This window comes from Mobula hypostoma, chromosome 12 (assembly GCF_963921235.1).
Source record: "Mobula hypostoma chromosome 12, sMobHyp1.1, whole genome shotgun sequence".
NCBI classification, from domain to species: Eukaryota; Metazoa; Chordata; class Chondrichthyes; order Myliobatiformes; family Myliobatidae; genus Mobula; species Mobula hypostoma.
Genome location: NC_086108.1, coordinates 86,086,144 through 86,110,497, shown reverse-complemented (window position 1 = coordinate 86,110,497; position 24,354 = coordinate 86,086,144). Strand labels below are relative to the sequence as shown.

Genomic DNA, 24,354 nt, shown 5'->3' with positions numbered 1-24,354 from the left:
GGGCCCTCAGAGGCTCCATCTTCCTCTCACCCCAACCCTCCCGTCTCCATTGACACCCCCAGCCTCCCCCCTCCCCCCTCTGATCCCAGCTCTCATCCGTGCCGGGTCTTTACCATCCCCTCCGACCTTCAACTGTCGGAGGCAGAACGCTCTGTTCTCAGTAAGGGCCTCACGTTTGTCCCCCTTCGCCCACACCTCAGCGAGTTCCGTGTTCGCCACGATGCGGAACTTTTCTTCCGCCGTCTCTGTCTCCGAGCCTACTTCTTCGGCAAGGACTCTTCCACCCCCACCGATGACCCCTTCTCCCGTCTTCAACCCTCCTCTTCTTCATGGACACCCCGCTCTGGTCTTCTGCCTGCTCTGGATCTCTTTATTGCTAACTGCCGGCGGGACATCAACCGTCTCGACTTCACCGCACCTTGTCCCCATTCCAACCTCACTCCTTCGGAACGCTCTGCTCTCCACTCCCTCCGCACTAATCCTAACCTTATTATTAAACCCGCTGATAAGGGGGGTGCTGTTGTAGTCTGGCGTACTGACCTCTACCTTGCCGAGGCACAGCGACAACTCGCGGATACCTCCTCTTATTTACCCCTCGATCGTGACCCCACCAAGGAGCACCAGGCCATTGTCTCCCACACTATCAACGACTTTATCCGCTCAGGGGATCTCCCATCCACTGCTACCAACCTTATAGTTCCCACACCCCGCACTTCCCGTTTCTACCTCCTACCCAAGATCCACAAACCTGCCTGTCCTGGCCGACCTATTGTCTCAGCTTGCTCCTGCCCCACCGAACTCGTTTCTGCATACCTCGACACTGTTTTATCACCCCTTGTTCAATCCCTTCCGACCTATGTTCGTGACACTTCTCACGCTCTTAAACTTTTCGATGATTTTAAGTTCCCTGGCCCCCACCGCTTTATTTTCACCATGGATGTCCAGTCCTTATATACTTCCATCCCCCATCAGGAAGGTCTCAAAGCTCTACGCTTCTTTTTGGATTCCAGACCTAATCAGTTCCCCTCTACCACCACTCTGCTCCGTCTAGCGGAATTAGTCCTTACTCTTAATAATTTCTCCTTTTGCTCCTCCCATTTCCTCCAAACTAAAGGTGTAGCTATGGGCACCCGTATGGGTCCTAGCTATGCCTGCCTTTTTGTTGGGTTTGTGGAACAATCTATGTTCCGTGCCTATTCTGGTATCTGTCCCCCACTTTTCCTTCGCTATATCGACGACTGCATTGGCGCTGCTTCCTGCACGCATGCAGAACTCGTTGACTTTATTAACTTTGCCTCCAACTTTCACCCTGCCCTCAAGTTTACCTGGTCTATTTCCGACACCTCCCTCCCCTTTCTAGATCTTTCTGTCTCTGTCTCTGGAGACAGCTTATCCACTGATATCTACTATAAGCCTACTGACTCTCACAGCTATCTGGACTATTCCTCTTCTCACCCTGTCTCTTGCAAAAACGCCATCCCCTTCTCGCAATTCCTCCGTCTCCGCCGCATCTGCTCTTAGGATGAGGCTTTTCATTCTAGGACGAAGGAGATGTCTTCATTTTTTAAAGAAAGGGGCTTCCCTTCCTCCACTATCAACTCTGCTCTTAAACGCATCTCCTCCATTTCACGTACATCTGCTCTCACTCCATCCTCCCACCACCCCACTAGGAATAGGGTTCCCCTGGTCCTCACCTACCACCCCACCAGCCTCCGGGTCCAACATATTATTCTCCGTAACTTCCGCCACCTCCAACGGGATCCCACCACTAAGCACATCTTTCCCTCCCCCCCCTCTCTGCATTCCGCAGGGATCGCTCCCTACACAACTCCCTTGTCCATTCGTACCCCCCATCCCTCCCCACTGATCTCCCTCCTGGCACTTATCCGTGTAAGCGGAACAAGTGCTACACATGCCCTTACACTTCCTCCCTTACCACCATTCAGGGCCCCAAACAGTCCTTCCAGGTGAGGCATCACTTCACCTGTGAGTCGACTGGGGTGATATACTGCGTCCGGTGCTCCCGATGTGGCCTTTTATATATTGGTGAGACCCGACGCAGACTGGGAGACCGCTTTGCTGAACATCTACGCTCTGTCCGCCAGAGAAAGCAGGATCTCCCAGTGGCCACACATTTTAATTCCACATCCCATTCCCATGTCTATCCACGGCCTCCTCTACTGTAGAGATGAAGCCACACTCAGGTTGGAGGAACAACACCTTATATTCCGTCTGGGTAGCCTCCAACCTGATGGCATGAACATTGACTTCACTAACTTCCGCTAGGCCCCACCTCCCCCTCGTACCCCATCTGTTACTCATTTTTATGCACACATTCTTTCTCTCACTCTCCTTTTTCTCCCTCTGTCCCTCTGAATATACCTCTTGCCCATCCTCTGGGTCACCCCCCCCCCGTCTTTCTCCCTAGGCCTCCTGTCCCATGATCCTCTCGTATCCCCTTTTGTCTATCACTTGTCCAGCTCTCGGCTCTATCCCTCCCCCTCCTGTCTTCTCCTATCATTTTGCATCTCCCCCTCCCCCTCCAGCTTTCAAATCCCTTACTCACTCTTCCTTCAGTTAGTCCTGACGAAGGGTCTCGGCCTGAAACGTCGACTGCGCCTCTTCCTATAGATGCTGCTTGGCCTGCTGCGTTCACCAGCAACTTTGATGTATGTTGCTTGAATTTCCAGCATCTGCAGAATTCCTGTTGTTAGTATTTTGATTTTCTGTTTTAAAAAAGTGCACATATTTTCTCAGTATCCCTTCTGCTGCCTTCTTGTTCCTTCACTGTAACCTGTTTACATCTTTTGCAGTTACTTTGCAATCCTTTCATTTTGCACTTTCCCACCCAGTTTTATAACTTTCCCAAACTTGAACACTTAACTCCTCATCTTTTCAAGAAAATCATCAATGTATTTTTGCAAATAACTGGAAGACCAGCAATTTGCCAACCTCGTGCTAATCAACCAGCTTGTCCTTGCATTCCCATCCGCTGTCATGTGTCCCTTCTTTCACCATTTTCCAAAATCACATCAATAGTGATGGATTGCAGTATTTTGCCAAGATGTGATGATAGACTGATAGGTCCTTGTCCTCTCTCCCTTCAAATGATCACATTGATATTGATTGGAGTACTGTGCAGATGCAGGAAAAGTGTTCCTGCAAAGGTCCGGTAAAGAGCTTTAAAAACCAAGTCTCTAAAAGGGAGGTACTGCCAAGCAGAGCGGTCATTGCAGGAGTTGTCTGAGTCACAGTAGTAAGGCTTTGGCTCAACAAGGCTTCGGCGAGAACAGGCAGAGGAAAGATAAGTAGGTGCATTCATTCCTTATTTCTGATTTCATTTGTTCTGACTTAAGCTTTGAAGGAATAGGTGCTACATCTGCAGAGCCTATGCTCTGTTCTGGCTGTCAGATGTGGGATTTCCGGGAGACTCCCAGCCTCCCCGAAGGCCACACCTGCACCAGGTGCTTCGAGATGCAGCTCCTTAGAGACCAAGTCAGGGAACTGGAGCTGCAGCTCAGTGACCTTCGCCTTGTTAGGGAAAGTGAAGTGGTGATCGACAGGAGCTCAAGGCTATAGGAGACAGGTAATTGGGTGACTGTCAAGAGAGGAAAGGGAGAACGTCAGATAGTGGAGAGCACCTCTGTGGCTGTCCCCCTTAACAATAAGTACTCCATTTCGTGTACTGTTGCAGGGGTGGGGATGACCTACCTGGGGGAAGCAACAGTGGCCCTGAGTCAGGCCCTGTGGCTCAGAAGGATAGGAAACTGAAGAGGATGGCAGCAGTAAAAGTCGACTCTATAGTCAGGGGGACAGATAGACAATTCTGTGGATGCAAAAAGGAAACATGGATGGCTGTTTGCCTCCTAAGAACCAGAGTCCACAGTGTTTCTGAACACGTCCATAATATCTTGAAAAGGAGGGGGAGCAGTGAGAAGTCGTGGTGCATATTGGTACCAACAACATAGGTAGAAAAGGGGAAGAGATACTGAAATCAGGATACAGGGAGTTAGGAAGGAAGCTGAGAAGCAGGACCTCAAAGGCAGTAATCTCAGGATTGCGACCTGTGCTATGCGACAGTGAGGATAGGAATAGAATGAGGTGGCAGATAAATGCGTGGCTGAAAATTGAAGCAGGGAGCAGGGATTCAGATTTCTGGATTGTAGGGCCCTCTTCTGGGGCAGGTGTAACCTGTACGAAAGGGACGGGTTGCACTTGAATCCGAGGAGGGCCAATATCCTTGCCGGCCGGTTTGTAGCGCTGTTAGGAATGGTTAAAAGCTAATATGGCAGGGAGACGGGAACCAGTAGATAGAGCTGAGGATGAGCCAGCCGGTTTACAAGTAGATGATGTAATATGTGATATGAATGTAAGGAAAGTCAAGCCAATGATTGGGTACAACTGCAGACAGAGCAAAGAGTTAAGTTGTACCACAGTGGCAAAATTCATAAGGGCGAAGAATGCAGAACTGAAGGTGCTGTGTTTAAATGCACGTAGCGTTCGGAATTAGGTGGATATAACTCATGGCGCAATTAGGGATTGGTTGGTATGACAATTTGGGCTTCACTGAGTCATGTCTGAAAGAAGGTTAAAGTTAGGGGTTTAACATCAAAGGATATACCTTGTATCAAAAGGACAGGCAGGAAAGCATAGGCGGTGGTGTGGCTGTTGGTAAGAGATGAAATTACATCTTTAGAAAGAGGTGACATAGAGTCAGAGAATGCTGAATCTTTGTGGGTGGAGTTAAGAAACTGCAAGGGTTAAAAAACTGTTATGGGAATCATATATAGGCCTCCAAATAGTAGTCAAGATGTGGGGTTGAGATTGCAAAGAAAGAGGTGATAAGGCCATGTAATAAGGGTAATGACACAATTGTAATGGGGGACTTGTATATGCAAGGGGATTGAGAAAATCAGGTTGGTGTCAGATTGCAAGAGAGGGAATTTGTTGAATGCCTACAAGAAGGCTTTTTAGAGCAGCTTTTGTTTGAGCCTACTTGGGGAAAGGCTATCTTAGATGAGGCGTAATAAGCCAGATTTTATTAGTCAGTTTCATGTAAAGGAACTCTTAGAGGGCAGTGATCATAATATGACTAAATTCATACTGCAATTTGCGAGTGATAAACGTAAGTTACATGCATCAGTATCACAATAGAATAAATTGAATTACAGAAGCATGACAGAGGAGCTTGCACAGGTGGATTGGTGGGGATACTGGCAGGGATGAAGGCAGAACAGAGGTGGCTGAAGTTTCTGAGAATAGTTCATAAGACGCAGGATAAGTAGGCCCCACAGAAAAAGTAGTTCTCAACCGGCAGAGGTAGGCAACCGTGGCTGACAAGGGAAATTAAGGACTGCAGAAAAACCAAGGAAAGGGCATATAAGGTAGCAAAAGTGGGTGGTAAATTGGATGATTGGGTAATTTTTAAAATCCAGCAAAAGGCAACTAAAAAGTTATAAGAAGGGAAAAGATGAAATATGAGGACAAACTAGCCGATAATATAAAGCAGGATACTAAAAGTTTTTTCCATTATTTAAAGAATAAAAGGGAGGTGAGAGATAATATTAGACCACAGTAAAATGATGCTGGTGAGATAGTATTGGGGGATAATAGATGAACTTAATAAGTACTTTGCTTCATTCTTTACTGTGAAAGACACCAGCTGTATGCCAGAGGTCCGTGAGGGTCAGAGGGCAGGAGTGAGTGCCATTGCTATTACAAAGGAAATGCTCCTAGACAAACTAAAATATCTTAAGTTGGGTAAATCACCCGGACCAGATGGACTACATTCCAGAGTCCTAGGAGAGGTTGCTGAAGAGATAATGAATGCATTGGTCATGATCTTTCAAGAATCACTTTATTCTGGCATGGTCCCAGAGGACTGGAGAATTGCAAATGTCACTCCACTTTTTAAGAAGAGAGGAAGACAAAAGAGAGGAAATTATAGGCCAGTTGGTCTAACCCCAGTGGTTGGGAAAATGCTGGAGTCCATTATTAAGGGCAGTGTTTTGGGATATGGAGATTATTGATAGTATGGTTTCTGTAATGGGAAATCTTGTCTGACATCTGTTGGAATTCTTCAAGGAAGAAGGGTGGACAAAGGAAAGGCAGTAGATGTCATTTATATAGATTTTCAGTAGGCATTTGATAAGGTGCCTCACATGAGGCCATTTAACAAGATAAAGTCCTGTGATGTTACAGGAAATATACTGGTATGGATAGAGAAATGACTGACAGGAAGGAGGCAGTGATTGCCAATAAAGGGGGGCTTCTCTGGTTGGCAGCCAGTGACTCATGGTGTTCCTCAGGGGTCAGTATTGGGACCACTACTTTTCACATTCTTTCTCAATGATTTAGATAATGGAATTGATGGCTTTTTGGCAAAATTGGCAGATGATACAAAGATAGGTGGAGGGGTAGTAGTGTTGAAGAAGAAATGTGTTTGCAGCAGGACTTAGATGAATTGAAAAAATGGGTTAAAAAGTGACGAATGAAATACAGTGTTGGGAAATGTATGATAATGAATTTTGATAAAAGGAACAATAGCACAGATTATTATCTAAAAGGGGAGAAAATTCAAACATCAGAGATGCAGAGGGACTTAGGAATCCTTGTGCAAGACTCCCAGAAGGTTAATTTACAGGTTGCGTCTGTGGTAAAGAAGGCAAATGCAATGTCGGCACTTATTTTGAGGGGAATAGAATATAAAAACAGAGAGATAATATCGAAGCTTTATAAGACACAATCAGCCTGCACCTGGAGTATTGTCAATAGTTTCAGGCCGCTTTTCTCAGAAAGGATGCATTGTTGTTGGACAGAGTCCAGAGGGGGTTCACAAGGATGATTCCAGGAATGAAGTGATTAACACATGAGGAGTGTCTGGCAGCTTTGGGCCTGTACTCACTGGAATTTAGAAGAATGCGTGGGATCTCATTGAAACCTACCAAATGTTGAAAGGACAAGATAAGGATGATGTGAAGAGGATGTTTCCTCTGGTGGAGGTATCCTGAACCAGAGGGAACAGCCTCATAATTGATGGGTGACCTTTTGAACAGAATCAAGGAGGAATTTTTTTTAGCCAGAGAGTGGTGAACCTATGGAATGCTCTGCCACAGACTGCGGTGGAGGCCAAGTCTATGGGTATATTTAAAGCAGAAGTTGATCAATCCCTGATTGGTCAGGGCATCAAGGGATATGGTGAGAGGGCAGGAGTACAGGGTTGAATAGGATCTAGAATCAGCCATGATGAAATGGCTGAGCGGACCCGATGGGCTGAATGGCCTAATTCTGCTCCTATGTCTTATGTTCTTGTTATCTTAATACACTTGCTATCTTCCAATATGTTGACTCCAGAATCCAGAGAATTTTGGAAGGTTAACTCAAAGAAAAATCCCTCCTCCCCCTCTTCTTCTGTTCCCCACTCTGGCCTCTTCCCTCTTCTCTCCTGCCTATCATCTACCCCTGGTGCACCTCTTCCTTCTCTTTCTCCTATGGTGCACTCTCCTCTCCTATCAGATTCCTTCATCTCCAGCCCTTTACCTTTCCCACTCACCTCACTTCACCTAGCACCTTTTAGCTATCCTCCTTCGCCTCCCCTCACCTTTTCATTCTGGCACCTTCCCTCTTCTTCTCCAGTCCTGAAGAAGGGTCTCAGCCCAAGACGTCGACTGGTTGTTCATTTCCATGGATGCTGCCTGACCTGTTGAGTACCTCCAGCATTTCGTGTATGCAACTCAAATGCATCTTTCATCTTTCAGTCACCTCCTTGAAACAGTTAGCAAATTTAGAACAACTTAGCAGGTTCAAGAGATTTGTCTGCTTTTTGTTTCATTAATCCCTCTCGTACTTTCTCTTTAATCACATTAATTACTTATAAGCTGCTCCTTACCATTACAGATTGGTTTCCCTCCCATTTCTGCTGTATTGACTGCAAGACAATACCATCTCAATTTTGTACTGGACGGAGCATCCACTAATGAGACCAGCAGAAGGAACGTAAGAAAAAAACTAATGTAATGTGAGAATTATTGAGCTGAAGTTAGGGAAGACTTGCAATTGTATTGTGCCTATTGCATCCTCTTATCAAAGCAGGTAATCAGTTTATTGTGAAATTTACATCTTACTTGAGTCCTGACGAAGGGTTCCGGCCCAAAACGTCGACTCATTGTTTCCACGGATGCTGCCCGACCTGCTGAGTTCCTCCAGCGTGTTGTGAGTGTTGCTTTGACCCCAGCACCTGCAGAGTATTTTGTGTTTACATCTTACTTAACATCCTTAAATAATCTTGGGCATTTTATTTCTGAACCTTATGTCACATATATGTTATTTTGAGGATAATATTATACTATTGTGATATTTGTTTGGGACTTGTTTTCATGAACTCCTTGATTGATTTCACATGCAATTCAGTCATTTTGTGTCCTTTATTCATTAATTTTCACATGATGTAGATCCATTACGATAAATCATTTGTGGATGTTTGACTGCAAAAACACCTATCTTATATTTAGTATGAAGTATCCATTCAATTCTTCGGCAACCTGTAGGTTATTTTGGTGACAGAGTGAAAGCCAGTACTAAATGGATGATGTGTTAATGAGAAACACTTGTCTGAATATCAGGTTGAGTGCCAGACAGGCATGTGTCTCTGAGCAATTTTCTACCATCGAAATCAGCAAGCAGGAGCAACACGGGGTGTTAAATTTCTGGTGGAATAAAGGAAAGTCAGTACTTTAGGCACTCAGCTGACTGGTTCTGTTACAGATCATCCCTATAGTGGCTCTATTTACTTCTCTCCATGGGTACAGACTGATTAGAGCAACACACATCAAAGTTGCTGGTGAACACAGCAGGCCAGGCAGCATCTATAGGAAGAGGCGCAGTCGACGCTTCAGGCCGAGACCCTTCGTCAGGACTAACTGAAGGAAGAGCGAGTAAGGGATTTGAAAGTTGGAGGGGGAGGGGGAGATCCAAAATGATAGGAGAAGACAGGAGGGGGAGGGATGGAGCCAAGAGCTGGACAGGTGATAGGCAAAAGGGGATACGAGAGGATCATGGGACAGGAGGTCCGGGAAGAAAGACAAGGAGGGGGCGGTGACCCAGAGGATGGGCAAGAGGTATATTCAGAGGGACAGAGGGAGAAACAAATTCCACAGGTTCACCACTCTCTAGCTGAAGAAATATCTGCTCATCTCCATTCTAAAAGGACACTCCTCTATTTTGATGCTGTGTCCTCTAGTCTTCGATTCTCACACCATAGGAAATATCGTTTCCACATCCACTCTATGTCTGTGCCCGCTTCAACTGGTTCACCTAAGATCTAGGATGTAGAATTTTAAAGTTGCTCAATCTTTTTGTGTGTTGCTTGACATTTCCAGCTTCTGCAGTCTCTTCTATCTGTGTGCTAAAGGGGGTGTATGTACAAAGCCAGAATGCTGGAGAATAAGTATTGCAAAGAGCACGTTACTGTTTAACTTTGCTGCTGATTATTGTGGGATGAATCTTATAGGACAAATGTATTTACCCTGCCTCTTGCATCACTTTCTTTCTCTCTCACACATACGCGTTTGGCAGATTGCTGTCTTAGTGTAATTAAGAGTTATGAAAGCTGAGTTTATTGTTATATGCACAACAGCACGTAGGCACAGGAGCAAACAAAAACTTATTTGTAGCAGCATCTCAGGCACATAACATCATATAAGCAGCATTCACAAGAAAAGTATAAACTAAGCATAAATTAATACATAATTTTTACAAGAAAGAACAGAGCAATAACAAAAACAAAACACAGTCCATTTTAGTGCATTTGTCAAGGTGGTAATAGTGTTGAGGAGCATAGAATAGTACAGCACAGTACAGGCCCTTTGGCTCACGGTGTTTTGCCGACCTTTTAACCTACACTAAGTCTAAGCCTTCCCACCCACATAGCCATCCATCTTGCTTTCGTCCATGTGCCATTCTAAAAAACTCTTAAAACTCTCTAATGTATTTACCTCTACCACCACCCCAGCAGCCAATTCCACGTCCCCACCACTCCTTTTGTAAAGACATCCTACCTCAGACATCCCCCTGTGCTCTCCTCCAATCACCTTAAAATTATTCCCTCTTGTATTAGCCATTTCACTGTGAGTAAAAATTATCAGTTGCCCACCCTATCTATGCCCCTTATTATCTTACACACGTCTATCAAGTGGGAATCAGAATCAGTCAAATTTGTTGTTTTAAGGCAGCAGTACATTATAATACATAACAATAAAACATCCTCCTTCGCTCCTAAGTAAATAATCCAACTCGCACATCCTATCTTCATTCTGCCATAACCACAGACCCAGCTGTAGGCTGGCTTCACAGCAAATTCAGCAATTGCATTCATGGATATGCACGTATCAGCTAACTACTATTTCATTCTGTCTGTGTTTAACTCCCATCTTTTCTTTGTAGTCTTGTCAAGACTTGAGACAAGCAGAGCAACATTATGGTCACAGACAAGACAAATCCAATCACAGAGAAGGGTTTCGGCCTAAAACATTGACTGTACTCTTTTCCTAGATGCTGCCTGGCCTGCTGAGTTCCTCCAGCATTTTGTGTGTGTTGCAATGTTACGCTGTCTGCTTACGTTCAGCTTGCCTGAGAAAGTGGATGACCAAGTTGACATTTATTTTACATTTATATATTCCTTTCTACCTCAGAGTTGAAGCTTGAGAGTTTCAGTTACCAGCCCTGTTTGGCCCAATGTTGTTTTCTTTCCCCTTAAGGTTGTTAAGGGGAACATTGTCTTCTTTCCCTTAAAATCCTGTTCACATTAATGACTGTGAACTATTGATCCACTTCAGTGTTTCACCCTCTCCGAATTGGGGCATATCCAAACAAACTGACAGCAAGTCTCGACCACACAAGCACAAACCCAGCGGAGAGAGAATGGCTGAGCTTGGCCCTGAGATTCATTGGTCAGATAGGGGACAAGCTGCAGGCAATTGGACCTGTTCTAGGTGAAGTTACTGAAGCAATGAGGCAGAAAATCTCGTGCCGAAAGGTCCAGTCTCATCTGGAAGAATGATACCATCCGTTGCAGCATTGTTCAGCAGCGTTCTTCAGATAATCAAAGTCAGGTGTCTGCAGTTTCTGCCACTGTCCACAAGCTCATTGCAGACTGCCGGCGTCAGCTGTACTCACCAACGCGATTCAGCAGATTCTGGCCACGTGAGTCACACTCCCAGCATCTCGCAGGACCTCATTTGCTGCTGCCCTGACAACCCTTACCACTAATGCTCCCACTCCCATGCCCAGAGCAGAACTGACTCCTGCACCCAGACCAGAATTGACTCCACCGTTCGGAGCACCACAGGCTCCTGCATCCGTACAAAAACCAAGTATTACACCACCGGGCAGATACTCTGGTGATCCTGATGACAGCACCAGTGATCTGGGCAATAGAGGTGAGGGCTGCCCAACAATCGGATCCAGGCCCAGGTGGAGACCTCCCAACCAGCTGTTTGTCCCTGCTACAGTGCGCTCCAAAGTATTGTAATGGGGTCACTCCTCCCATCTGGGAATTCAATGGACCCAGGAATTTATAAAGACACAATTCTGGTGGGCATCTATATCCCAAGATGTCCACGACTTTGTATCTGCCTGTCCCAACCGTGTTCAGAACAAGATGTCACGCCAGTATCCTGTGGGTTTGCTATGCCACTGCCTATGCCCCACTGCCCCTAGTCCCACCCCTCAGTGGATTTCATTACAGGGCTGCCCCAGTGTAATGGAAACACTACCACTCTGATCACTGTGGATTGATTCTCCAAGGCTACCCACTTCATTGACCTCCCTAAGCTCCCATCGGCTCATGAGACTGCCATACTCATGGTTCAACATGTGTTCGGGCTCCACGGTTTCCCTCGACGTAGTTTCTGATTGTGGTCCACGGTTCACTTCCCACTTTTGGAAGACTTTCAGCTCTCTTGTTGGAGCCATGGTCAGCCTTTCATTTGGTCTCCACCTCTAATCTAATGGCCAGACTGGAGTCAGTAAATCAGGAGTCAGAGATAACCCCACGTTGCCTTGTCTCCTCCACGTCCTGGAGCTCCCGTCTGGTTTGGGCAGAGACTGCTCATAATAACCTCCAGTCGTCCTCCACGGGTACGTCCCCATTGAATTCCCGAAGGGATTCCAGCCACCGCTCTTCCCTGATCAGGAGATTGATGTAGGGATTCCTGCTGCTGAACAGCTGATCCAGTGCTACGTACACACCTGGAGGTGAGCCAGGGCTTCTCTGCTGTGTGCCCGGAAACAACATGCCCGGTAGGCTGTTCAGCTCGCCAACAGGTGAGACCTTTCAAAGCAAGAGAGGAGGTCTGGCTGGCAACAAGTTTGGCACCACTGAAAGTAGAGAGCCACAAACTGGCTCCACGCTATGTGGATTATTGTAGTGGAGAAGGCTATCAACAAGGTGTCGTATAGATTGTGCCCACCAGCATCAATGAAGATCCGCCCTGTGTTACATGTTTCCCAGCTCAAGCCGGTTACTACCTCTCCCTTGGCTACAGTCACCCCGCCTCCCCCTCTTCCCCATTTGGTAGATTGTTCCCAGGTCAAAATGGTGCAGCACCTCCTGGCATCTTGCTAGGTAGGTGATAAGGTCCAGTATCATGTGGATTGGAAAGGGTATGGTCCTGAAGAACCCATTGAAGGACATGTTAGACATGTCTCTCATCTGGGACTTATAGCGGGCACACATATTTGACACCTCAGGAGATGCACCTAGGGAGGGAATCCCTGTCACTACCATGAACTCTACTGCAGGGTACATACAACCCCGTAGGTGGGCTGTGCGGCAAGTTCAGCATTTGCACTCGGGAAAATGTGCCCCTCGGCTAATTACTATCTCATTATGGTGGTATTTAACTCCCTTCTTTTCACCATAGTCTTGTCGAGTCTTGAGCAAAGCACAGCAATGTTATGTGCCCTCTGTTATGTGGATTATCGAGTCAACTGAAACTGGGGACAAGCGGTATTTATTTTATACTTAGGTATTCCTTTCAGGCGCTGGGGTTAGCATCTAGTTTTCCGATTTGAGAGTTTTATTTAACGACCCTGTTTGGCCAAGCATTTATTGTTTGTTTCCCCCTTAAAATCCTGTTTGCATTTAAGTCTGTGAAGGGAGTGCTTGTGCATGAATTACGAAAGGTTGGTTTGCAGGTGCAGCAGGCTATCAAGAAGGCAAATGGAATGTTGGCTTTCCATTGCTAGAGGGATTGAATTTAAGAGCAAGGAGATTATGCTACAACTGTGCAGGGTACTAGTGAGGAAGCACCTGGAGTACTGCGTGAAGTTCTGGTCTCCTTACTTGAGAAAGGATATATTGGCTTTGGAGGTGGTGCAGAGAAGGTTCACCAGTTTGATTCTAGAAATGAGGGGGTTAGACTATGAGAGGAGATTGAGTTGCCTGGGACTGTACTTACTGGAATTCAGAAGAATGAGAGGAGATCTTATAGAAACAAATAAAATTATGAAAGGGATAGATAAGATAGAGCAGGAAAGCTATTTCCACTGGTAGGTGAGACTAGAACTAGGGGACATAGCCTCAAGATTCGGGGGAGTAGATTTAGGATGGAGATGAGGAGAATCTGCTTTTCCAGAGAGTGGTGAATCTGTGGAATTCTTTGCCCAATGAAGCAGTAGAGGCTACCTCAGTAAGTATATTTAAGATAAGGTTGGATAGATTCTTGCATAGTATGGGAATTAAGGGCTATGGGGAAAAGGCAGGTAGGTGGAGATGAGTTCATGGCCAGATTAGCCATGATCTTATTGAATGGCAGAGCTGGCTTGATGGGCCAGATGGCCTGCTCCTGCTCCTATTTCTTATGTTCTTATGATCTATTAACCCAGTTCAGTGTCTCTCTCTCTCCGCACTTGGGCCATATCCAAATGGCTGACACATAAAACATGCTTTCTAGTCCTTTTACATCTTTCTTATAAGAAGGCAACCAGAAATGAACACAATACTCCAAGTGTGGTCTATCGGAGTATTATAGATCCGAACATTACTCCGCAACTCTAGAACTCAATCCCCCAACTAAAGAACTTACCCTTCCAGTAAGATGGCAGGGCTCTCGGTCCCAGCCGCCTCTCTAAGAACAAACTAAGGTGTAATTATTCATCCTTTGCCTTTTTTATGATTGAAAGACACTGCTGGTTATTTTGAACATCCAAGTGTTGCAGTCTATTTTTAACTCATGTGTTGCCCATTAGCGAGTTGCTGGATAGCATAGAGCTGGACGTGCTCTGTGATGTACTGCACTGCATCAGAGGCAGGATGCAGAGCTTGGATGCTTTTCTTATGATTGCAAGACCCCATTGGACATTGGTAATGTAGAGTACTGGAAGTCTGGTTCACTAGTTCTTTAGCGAGACCGATGGTAGGGCAGCTGTGGGCAAGAGAATTTGTGCAGCATTGATTGTTGCGTGGACCAGGCACTCATGCCGCGGTGTCTCCTGGGGCATCCGCCTCGGGAAGTAGGCGTCAGAGCCAGTGTGGGAGAAAGTTCAAGTCCATGGTCGGTTGGGGGCTGGCCCAACATGTTGGTGCTGTTCTCCAGTGTTTCCTCAGTGGAGGACAATATGGGTTGTGTTCATCTGCAGCTGACCCAGAGCGAGATGAGGAACTGTTGTGTACTTGCTCTTGAAGAAACGTGGCTGCAGGACAATGTCCCATGCACCATCAATCTAAAGGTCATGACACTCAGAGATGTGACTGTATTATTATTCTTTTTGACAGTATGTTTTTCTGCTATCATTACTATATGCTATATGTGCTGTGTGTGACAGTTGGTACTGCGTTTTGCACCTTGCGCCTGGAGGAACACTCTTTCATTTGGCTGCATTCATGTGTATGGCCGAAAGACAATTAAACTTCAACTTGGACTTGAAGACCAAGATACTATATACCTTCTCAACCACCCTATTAATTTGCATGGCAACTTTGAATTACTCCACTTTGCTAAGAATCCTCCCATTAGCCCTGTACTCTGCCTTTAAGTTTGTCCTTCCAAAGTATATCACTCCACACCTTTCTGGATTGAACTAATAATTAAGATTATAAAGATTTTAAAAAGACCTTTTGATTAAGATTTGCCTGTTGCTTTCTAAATGATTGAAGGAATGATCGTTGAAGAGGGACTTCAAGCTTTGAGTTTACACAGGGTTTCAATCTAAAGCCATATCCTGGCCACCTCAGAGGCATTTTAGTATCTACAGTAAATTTTCTGGAGAAAATTATACTTTAACAATACAGGAGGCCTGTTAGTCCAATAGGTCAATGCCACCCTCCATACAAACAATCTCACGAGTATCATTCCCTCTCTATTTATCTGCACAGCTGCTCAACGGGTGATGAAAGAGTTTGGTTTGGTTCCTGTGAACTGCTTATAACTCGAACAGTTTTCAAGTCAGAAAAGTGGCCATGGTCCGAACTCCTACATGGAAAAAGATGCCTGCAGCCCTTCAGCTGCCAACAAATCCATCCTACTGGTTTCCTAAATGCTTTTATGCATGCAAAGGCTGCTAATTTATTAGCCGTTCATTTCCTGAGGAGGATCTGTTCCTCTACACTTATTCCCTCCAATACATGCCAATCAATAGTCTATTTGTTTTACCATTACCCTACTGTTGAAGCATGATTCACAGTATTGGATTAACCTATTAACATATCATTAAATTGTGAGAGGAAGCTGAAGTACTGATGCTGTCACAGAAAGAACACTAGGCCAGAGTCAACCTGATTCACTGGGATTGTCTAGCAACAGCAGTAACTGCTGTGCAACATTAAACCCATGATAACATGGACCTCAATCCATAACGATCACAGTTCTGAAATTCACATTGCTAAGTTTCAAATTAGAGCTTCAAATATATGTAATTCAATGCACCAAAGAATAAAGATTCCAATAAATACTAAGTAACGGGCCAACTCAGGTCAACTGAGGAACTCAGCTAGTCAACTCAGTATTTTTTTTTGCGTATATTGCTAATTTTTAGTTTACTTGTCTAAAACTTTGGAATACTAAAAATATTTTCCACATCCATGTTGAATAATGAAAGGAGTCACTTAGACCATAAGACATAGGAGCATAACTAGACCATTCAGCACATCTTGGCTGATCTATTATTCCTCTCATACCCATTCTCCTCCCTTCTCGCTGTAACCTTTGATGCCCTTTCTAAACAAGTAGCATTCATCCTACGTTTTAAATATCCCCAATGACTTGGCCTCCACAGCTGTCTGTGGAAATGAATTACACAGATTCAATGCCTTCTGGATAAATAAATTCCTCATCTCTGTTCTAAAGGAATATCTTGGTTTTCTGAGACTGTCCTCTGATCTTAGACAACTGGAAAGATCCTCTCCATGTCCACTCTGGCTTCTAGGCCCTACAGTATTCAACAAGTTTCAATGAGATCTCCATTCATTCTTCTAAGCTCCAATATGTACAGGCCAAGAGCCATCAAATGCTTCCCATGCGTTAACCCTTTCATTCCCAGGATCATTCTCATGAACCTTCTCTGGAACCCTCTCCAACTCCTGCACGTCGTTTCTCAGATAAGAGACCCAAGACTGCTCATAAAACTCCAAATGTGGTCTGATCAATGCGTTATGAAGCCTCAGCGTTACATCATTGCTTTTATATTCTAGTCCTCCCTTATTACAGAAAATAGTGGTGTCCTTCATTTTGTGTTTCAGTGTTCAATCCAACATGTGAACAGAAGAACTGAATCAAATTTGTTTCACAGACCAGATCTCCAATCAAAATGAGTGGGCTCCACATAATCTACAAACCAGATGAGATGTTTATTGGGAATGGCAACATGCTGCTTTATATAGAATCAACAAAAAATGTTAATTCTTTAATGTCACCAAAGTATGACAGTGAAAGACATCCTAAAATAAGCCCCAGGAGTTTCAGACAGCCACACAGCAGCCAACACTGTTAGAGAAGTAAAACCAATGTTAGTTCATCAAGCCAGTAATATGTCAGTAAAATTTCAAAACATTTTGTCATTCACTCCAGAAAATTATTCTTCATAAAGTTTGAAATCATGCTAAATGGAAGCCTAATTCATCACATTATTATGCAACATGTAAAAACAATAGACAATTAATGAATGAGGCTCTTTCACAACAATTAGACAAATTTTAAAAATCTGGGTCGGCAGGATTATATAGTGATTATAATTTTAATATAATTAGGACCCACTGTGTGGAAGAAACTCATTTTAAACTTCATAATAGCATTATTCTGTAATATACTCTAATCCAAAAAGACTGGTTGGAAAGTTAACTTTGCATTTTGCTGAAATGATGGTCACTGAATTTCAGGTAAATTAGATAAGTTCTGTCACATGTTGCTAGGTACAATGTTAAAAAAAATTGTTTTGCATGCCATCCATTTCTACAACTCTGGGTTTTCTTTCATGTATACATATTCCCAAAAGGTCAACTGTTACTCAAGCAATAATCTCATCAGACCTATGGCAGGTCTCAGAACAATCCTATTCCCCTACTTAGGTCCTTATAAGGTATTTTTTCACACATTCTCATTAACACCCTGTTGATTCATCAGTCAGCAGCACTGTGGATGATTACAGTTAACTCTTTCTTGAACCATTTTAACCTATCCCTCTCTTTCCATGAGAGCAAATCCATGCCGGTCATAGTAAGAAAATTCAAACTTCACACAGGCGACACCAGATGTCAGACTCAAACCAGAGTTGTTGGAACCATGCTGCCCTAAGTAGATTATATCCTTCATACCTCATTCAAAAATAAGCAAAGTCTCAAAGGGAAAGGATTTCCTTTCTCAAACCCTTGAAGTAGTCCTCACAACTTTGCTAACACATCTTTACAACAATAGGAAGCTACATTATTAAAGAGGTCTCTAAAATTTTCAATTGTTTTTACCCACTGTATTTTGCCTATCACCACAATAGGTCTATGGCGGACACAATCTCATTGGTTTTTAACGCAGCCATGGATCACCTGGACAATACAAATATCTTTGTCACGATGCTATTTATTGACTGCAGCTCAGCATTTTAACACCATCGTTCCTACAGTTCTAATCAAAAAGCCCCGGAACCTGGGCCTCCCTCTGCAACTGGATCTCTGACTTCCTAACTAGAAGAGCACGATCTGTGTGGATTGTAAACAACATCTCCACCTTGTTGACAATTAACACTGGTGCACTTCAGGGATGTGTGCTTAGCCCACTGCTCTATTATCCCTACACTCATGACTGTGTGGCAAGGCACAGCTCAAACACCATCTATAATTTTGTTAATGATACAACCATTGTTGGCAGAATTTCAGATGGTGACAAAAGGGTGTACAGGAGCAAGATGTATCAGCTCGTTAAGTGGTGTTGCACTCAACATCAGTAAGACCAAAGAACTGATTGTGAACTTCAGAAAGGGTAAGACAAGGGAACACACATCAGTCCTCATTGAGAGATCAGAAGTGGAGAGAGTAAGCAATTTCAAGTTCCCAGGTGCCAAGATCTCTGAGGATCTAACCTGGAGCCAGCATATTGATGCACCTCCAAAGAAGGCACAACAGTGGCTGTATTTCGTTAGGAGTTTGAGAAGATTTAGTATGTCACCAAAAACTCTTAAAAATTTCTACAGATGTACTGTGGAGAGCAACCTAACTGACTGTGTCACCATCTGGTTTGTGGGGGGTGGGGGTTGCTACTGCACAGGATCGAAGTAAGCTGCAGGTGGTTGTAAACTGAGTCAACTCCATCATGAGCACAAGCCTCCATGGTACCTAGGACATCATCAAGAATGCCCCAGAAAGGTGGCATCCATCATTAGGGACCCACATCACCCAGGTCATGCCTTGGTCTCATTCTTACCATCAGGAAGGAGGTAAAGAAGCCTGAAGGCACACACTCAACAATTCAGAAACATCTTCTTCCCCTCTGCCATCTAATTTCTGAGTGGACATTGAATCCATGAACACTACCTCTGCTTTTTTCTCTCTTTCTCTCTCTCTCTCTCTCTCCTTTTTCTCCCTCTGTCCCTCTGACTATACCCCTTGCCCATCCTCTGGGTTTTCCCCCCCTCCCCCTTTTCCTTCTCCCCGGACCTCCTGTCCCATGATCCTCTCATATCCCTTTTGCCAATCACCTGTCCAGCTCTTGGCTCCATCCCTCCCCCTCCTGTCTTCTCCTATCATTTTGGATCTCCCCCTCCCCCTCCCACTTTCAAATCTCTTACTAGCTCTTCCTTCAGTTAGTCCTGACGAAGGGTCTCGGCCCGAAACATCGACTGTACCTCTTCCTAGAGATGCTGCCTGGTCTGCTACGTTCACCAGCAACTTTGATGTGTGTTGCTTGAATTTCCAGCGTCTGCAGAATTCCTCGTGTTTACTCTGCTTTCTTATTTCTATTTTTGCACTACTTATGTAATTTAATTACACACATATATATATATATAGGCAGTATCTCAGTTTTAGTTCTCTATTATTATGTACTGCATTGCACTGCTGCTGCAGAGTCAAAAATATTTTACAACACATGCCAGTAATATTAAACCCGACTCTGATTCTGATTCTGAAACTGCTTCTCCTGAAATAATTGTGACCTTCTTCCAGTTCTGAAAACAGAGTTGGCACTATTTGACCAATAGTTGTCTCCTTCATCAGTTTATTGGTTATATCAATAAAACATCTCCCATCCAGTTTGGAAATGCTACTGGTCAGATCACCTTGATCAAGCCAGTATTACTTGATTGAAAGGTGACCCCATGCAACATACGTGTAGTCACAAATATCTTCATATAGTTTGTGGAGTTTTCCAGGAAGTCGTTAGTGGAACATTTAAATATTAATTTTTATCTGCTTTTTATTATGGAATTATCAATATTTTACAAATAATTTTATTAGGGAAACATTTCCAACTTACATTCAACATACATTGTAAAATAATTCTTCATGAAAATATTATTGGTTTTGCCCTTTAAATTTCCCGTACAAATTTTCTCCTTTGTCATTTTTATCCAGATGTTAGAAAATGATTTTAAAAGTGAACAAAAGAATTTGAAATGCTGTAAAATGTGCAATAACTTACACTTAATTTCTACAAAAATATATTGGATTTTTTTCTGTATCTTTTATTCCTAGCTCTTTATTTTCTTAACTTATCCATGGTTTGAATTGTTGCAGGCAAATCAATAAAATAATCAATGGATGTAATTTCTATTTATCTCACATTTGCCATTGTCTCCCATATTAAATGACCGACACAATAATCATTGCACCTAGTTTATAAAAATTTAATAAGTATGCAATCAATACATTCCATTTAATAATAATGAATTTAAAAATCTAAAAATCTATAAATCACACTACTTTCTTAGTTGTACAAAATGTTGGTTGTGTGTGTGTATCCTTCCAGGAGACTCAACATATCGCCTGCAAGTCTGTTGGGGTCATCTACTGTATTCACTGCTCCTGAGGCAGTCTCCTCTGCAACATTGAGACTTGATGTAGATTGGGAGACCAGTTCGGAGTGCTCCTTTGTTCCATCTGACACAAAATGGTGGGATGTCCTAGAGGCCACCCATTTCAATTCCACTTCCCCATTCCCATTCCAACATGTCAATCCACAGTCTCCTTTCTACTGCCACTATGAGGTTACATTCAAGTTAGAGAAGCAACACTTCGTATTCCAACCTGATGGCATGAGCATCGAATGCTCTATCTTCCAGTAATTTCTCCCCCCTTCCCCTTCACTTTTTTTCCCATTCCCTATTCTGGTACCCCTCTCATTCTTTTTCTTCTTCTCACCTATCCATCACCTTCTTACAAGAACATGAGAACATAAGAAATAGGAGCAGGAGTCGGCCATCTGGCCCATCGAGCCTGCTCCATTATGGGCCTGCTCCATTATTCAATAAGATCATGGCTGATCTGGCCATAGATTCATCTCCACCTACCTGCCTTTTCCCCATAACCCTTAATTTCTCTATTATGCAAAAAATCTACCTAACTTTGTCTTAAATATATTTACTAAGGTAGCCACCACTGCTTCATTGGGCAGAGAATTCCACAGATTCTCCACTCTCTAGGAAAAGCAATTCCTCTTCACCTCTGTCCTAAATCTACTCCCGCGAATCTTGAGTCTATGTCCCCTAGTTCTAGTTTCACATATCAATGGAAACAACTTTCCTGCCTCTATCTTATCTATCCCTTTCATAATTTTATATTTTTCTATAAGATCTCCTCTCATCTTCTGAATTCCAGTCCCAGGCAACTCAATCTTTCCTCGTAGTCTAACTCCCTCATCTCTAGAATCAACCTGGTGAACAACTTCTGCTCTGCCTCCAAAGCCAGTATGTCCTCAAGATCTCTGAGGACCTAACCTGGTCCCAACATATCGATGCAATTATAACGAAGGCAAGACAGCGACTATACTTCATAGTATATATACTATATACTCCATATTTCCGCGCTGTAATTGTTATATGGTTATATAGGAGTTTGAAAAGATTTGGTATTTCAACAAAAACACTGAAAAACTTCTATAAATGTACCGTGGAGAGCATTCTGACAGGCTGCATCACTGTCTCATATGGGGGGAGGCTACTGCATAGGACTGAAAGAAGCTGCAGGGGGTTGTAAATTTAGTTGGCTGCATCTTGGGTACTAGCCTACAAAGTACACAGGACATCTTCAAGGGGCAGTGTCTCAGAAAGGCAGTGTCCATTATTAAGGACCTCCAGCACCCAGGGCATGTCCTTTTCTCATTGTTATCATCAGGTAGGACATACAGAAGCCTGAAGGCACACATTCAGCAATTCAGGAACAGCTTCTTCCCCTCTGCCATCTGATCCTAAATGGACATTGAACCTGTGAAGACTACCTCACTTTTTTAATATACAGTATTTCTATTTTTGCATGATTTTTAATCTATTCAATGTACATATACTGTAATTTATGTACTTATTTATTATTTTATATATTTTTCTTATTCTTCTATATTATGTATTGCATTGAACTGCTGCTGCTAGGTTAACAAATTTCACGACACATGCCAGTGATAATAAACCTGATTCTGATTCTGATTCCTTCCTCAGGTAAGGAGACCAGAACTGCATGCAGTACTCCAGGTACCCAGTTCAGTTGCAGCATAACCTTCCTGCTCTTAAATTCAATCCCTCTAGCAATGAAGGCCAACATCCCATTTGCCTTCTTGATTGCCTGCTGCACCTTCAAACCAACCGTTGGTGATTCATGCACAAGCACTCCCAAGTCCCTCTGCACTGTAGCATGCTGCAATTTTTTTTACCATTTAAATAACAATAGAAGTCATCAAGAAAACAACCTCTTCCTCAATGTCACAAAACAAAGGAGCTGGTTGTGGACTACAGGAGGATCGGAGACAGGCTAACCCCTATTGACATCAGTGGATCTGGGGTTGAAGGGGTTAACAGCTTTAAGTTTCTCAGCATACACATCACCAAGGACCTCACATGATCTGTACATACCAGCTGTGTGGTGAAAAAAGCACAACAGCGCCTCTTTCACCTCAGACAGTTGAAGAAGTTTGGCCTGAGTCCCCAGATTCTAAGAAATTTCTGCAGGGGCACAATCGAGAGCATCCTGACTGGCTGCATCACTGCCTGGTGTGGGAACTTATTTCCCTCAATCACAGGAAGCTGTAGAGTGGTGAGCACAGCCCAGCACATCTGTAGGTGTGAACTTCCCACTATTCAGGACACTTATAGAAACAGGTGCGTAAAAAATGCCTGAAGGATCCTTGGGGAACCGAGTCACCCCAACCACAAACTGTTCAGCCACTAACATCCGGGAAATGGTATCGCAGCATAAAAGCCAGGACCAACTGGCTCCAGGATAGCTTCTTCCACCAGACCATCAGACTGATTAATTCACATGGATACAATTGTATTTCTATGCTATATTGACTATCCTGTTTGTACATACGATTTATTGCATATTACTATAAATTGCACATTGCACATTTAGATGGTGACAGAATGTAAAGATTTTTACTCTTCATGTATCTGAAGGATGCAAGAAATAAAGTCAATTCAATTCAATAATCTGCTCTTCCATTTTTCCTTCCTAAGTGGATGACCTCGCATTTACCAACATTGTATTCCATCTGCCAGACCCTTGCCCACTCACTTAACTTGCCTACATCTCTCTAAAGATTCTCCACATCTACTGCACAATTTGCTTTTTCACTCAATTTAGTATCATCAGCAAACTTAGATACACTACACTTGGTCCCTTCTTCCAGATCGTTAATGTATGTTGTGAACAGTTGCAGGCGCAGCACCGACCTCTGCGACACAACGCTCACCACTGATTGCCAACCAGTGTAACATCCATGTATCCCAACTCTCTGCTTTCTATTAGTTTACCAATTCACTAACCATGCCAATACATCACCCCCATCTCTATGCATCCTAATCTTACAGATAAGTCTTTTATGTGGCACCTTATCAAATGCTTTCTGGAAATCCAAGTAAATAACATCCATCTGTTCCGCTCTATCCACTGCACTCATTATGTCCTCAAAGAACTCCAGTAAGTTTGTCAAACAGGACGTACCTTTGCTGAATCCATGCTGCGTTTGCCTGATGGATGTATTTCTTTCCAGATACCTCGCTCTTTCTTCTTTAATGATAGCTTCTAGCATTTTCCCAACTACAGCTGTTAAACTAACTGGCCTATAGTTACCTGCCTTTTGCCTACATCCTTTTTTGAACAGTGGCATGACATTTGCTGTCTTCCAATCCGCTGGGACCTGCCCAGAGTCCAGGGAATTTTGGTAAATTATCACCAAAGCCTCTACTATATCCTCTGCCATTTCTTTTAGTACCTTGCAATGCATTCTATCAGGACCAGGGGACTTGTCTATCTTCAGGCCCACAAGTTTGTTCAGTTCTACCTCTATAGTGATAGCTATTGTATTGAGGTCATCACCTCCCATCGCATCCATATGGTGCCCCTCCTCTTCTTTCTTTCCTCAAGGTTCTACTTTCCTCTCCTGTCAGATTCCTTCTTCTTCAGCCCTTTATCCCTTCCACCTATCAGAACCTATCTTCTTACTTCAACACCCCCCCCACCACATATTTACCCACCTTCCCTCTCACCTGGTTTCACCTATCACTTACCAACGTGTACTACTTCATCTCTCCCAACCTTCTTATTCTGGGTTCTTCCCCTTTCCTTTCCAGTCTGAATGAAGGATCTGGGTCTGAAACATCAGCTGTTTATCCCCTCCAGAGATACTAATTGACCTATTGCATTCTTCCAGTATTTGTGTGTGTTGC

General features: G+C 43.7%; 1 long non-coding RNA gene across 1 annotated transcript in view; it reads right to left on the bottom strand.

Annotated features, from left to right (window-relative positions):
• Positions 1 to 2,647: 2,647 nt before the first annotated feature.
• LOC134355232 (uncharacterized) overlaps positions 2,648 to 24,354 on the bottom strand; it is a 127,080-nt gene continuing 105,373 nt past the window's right edge. Inside the window, exons 2-3 of the long non-coding RNA XR_010019994.1 lie at positions 7,601 to 7,764; positions 2,648 to 2,726 (exon numbers count right to left, since the gene is read on the bottom strand). This is a non-coding gene — a long non-coding RNA (uncharacterized LOC134355232). The remainder of the gene's footprint in view (positions 2,727 to 7,600; positions 7,765 to 24,354) is intronic.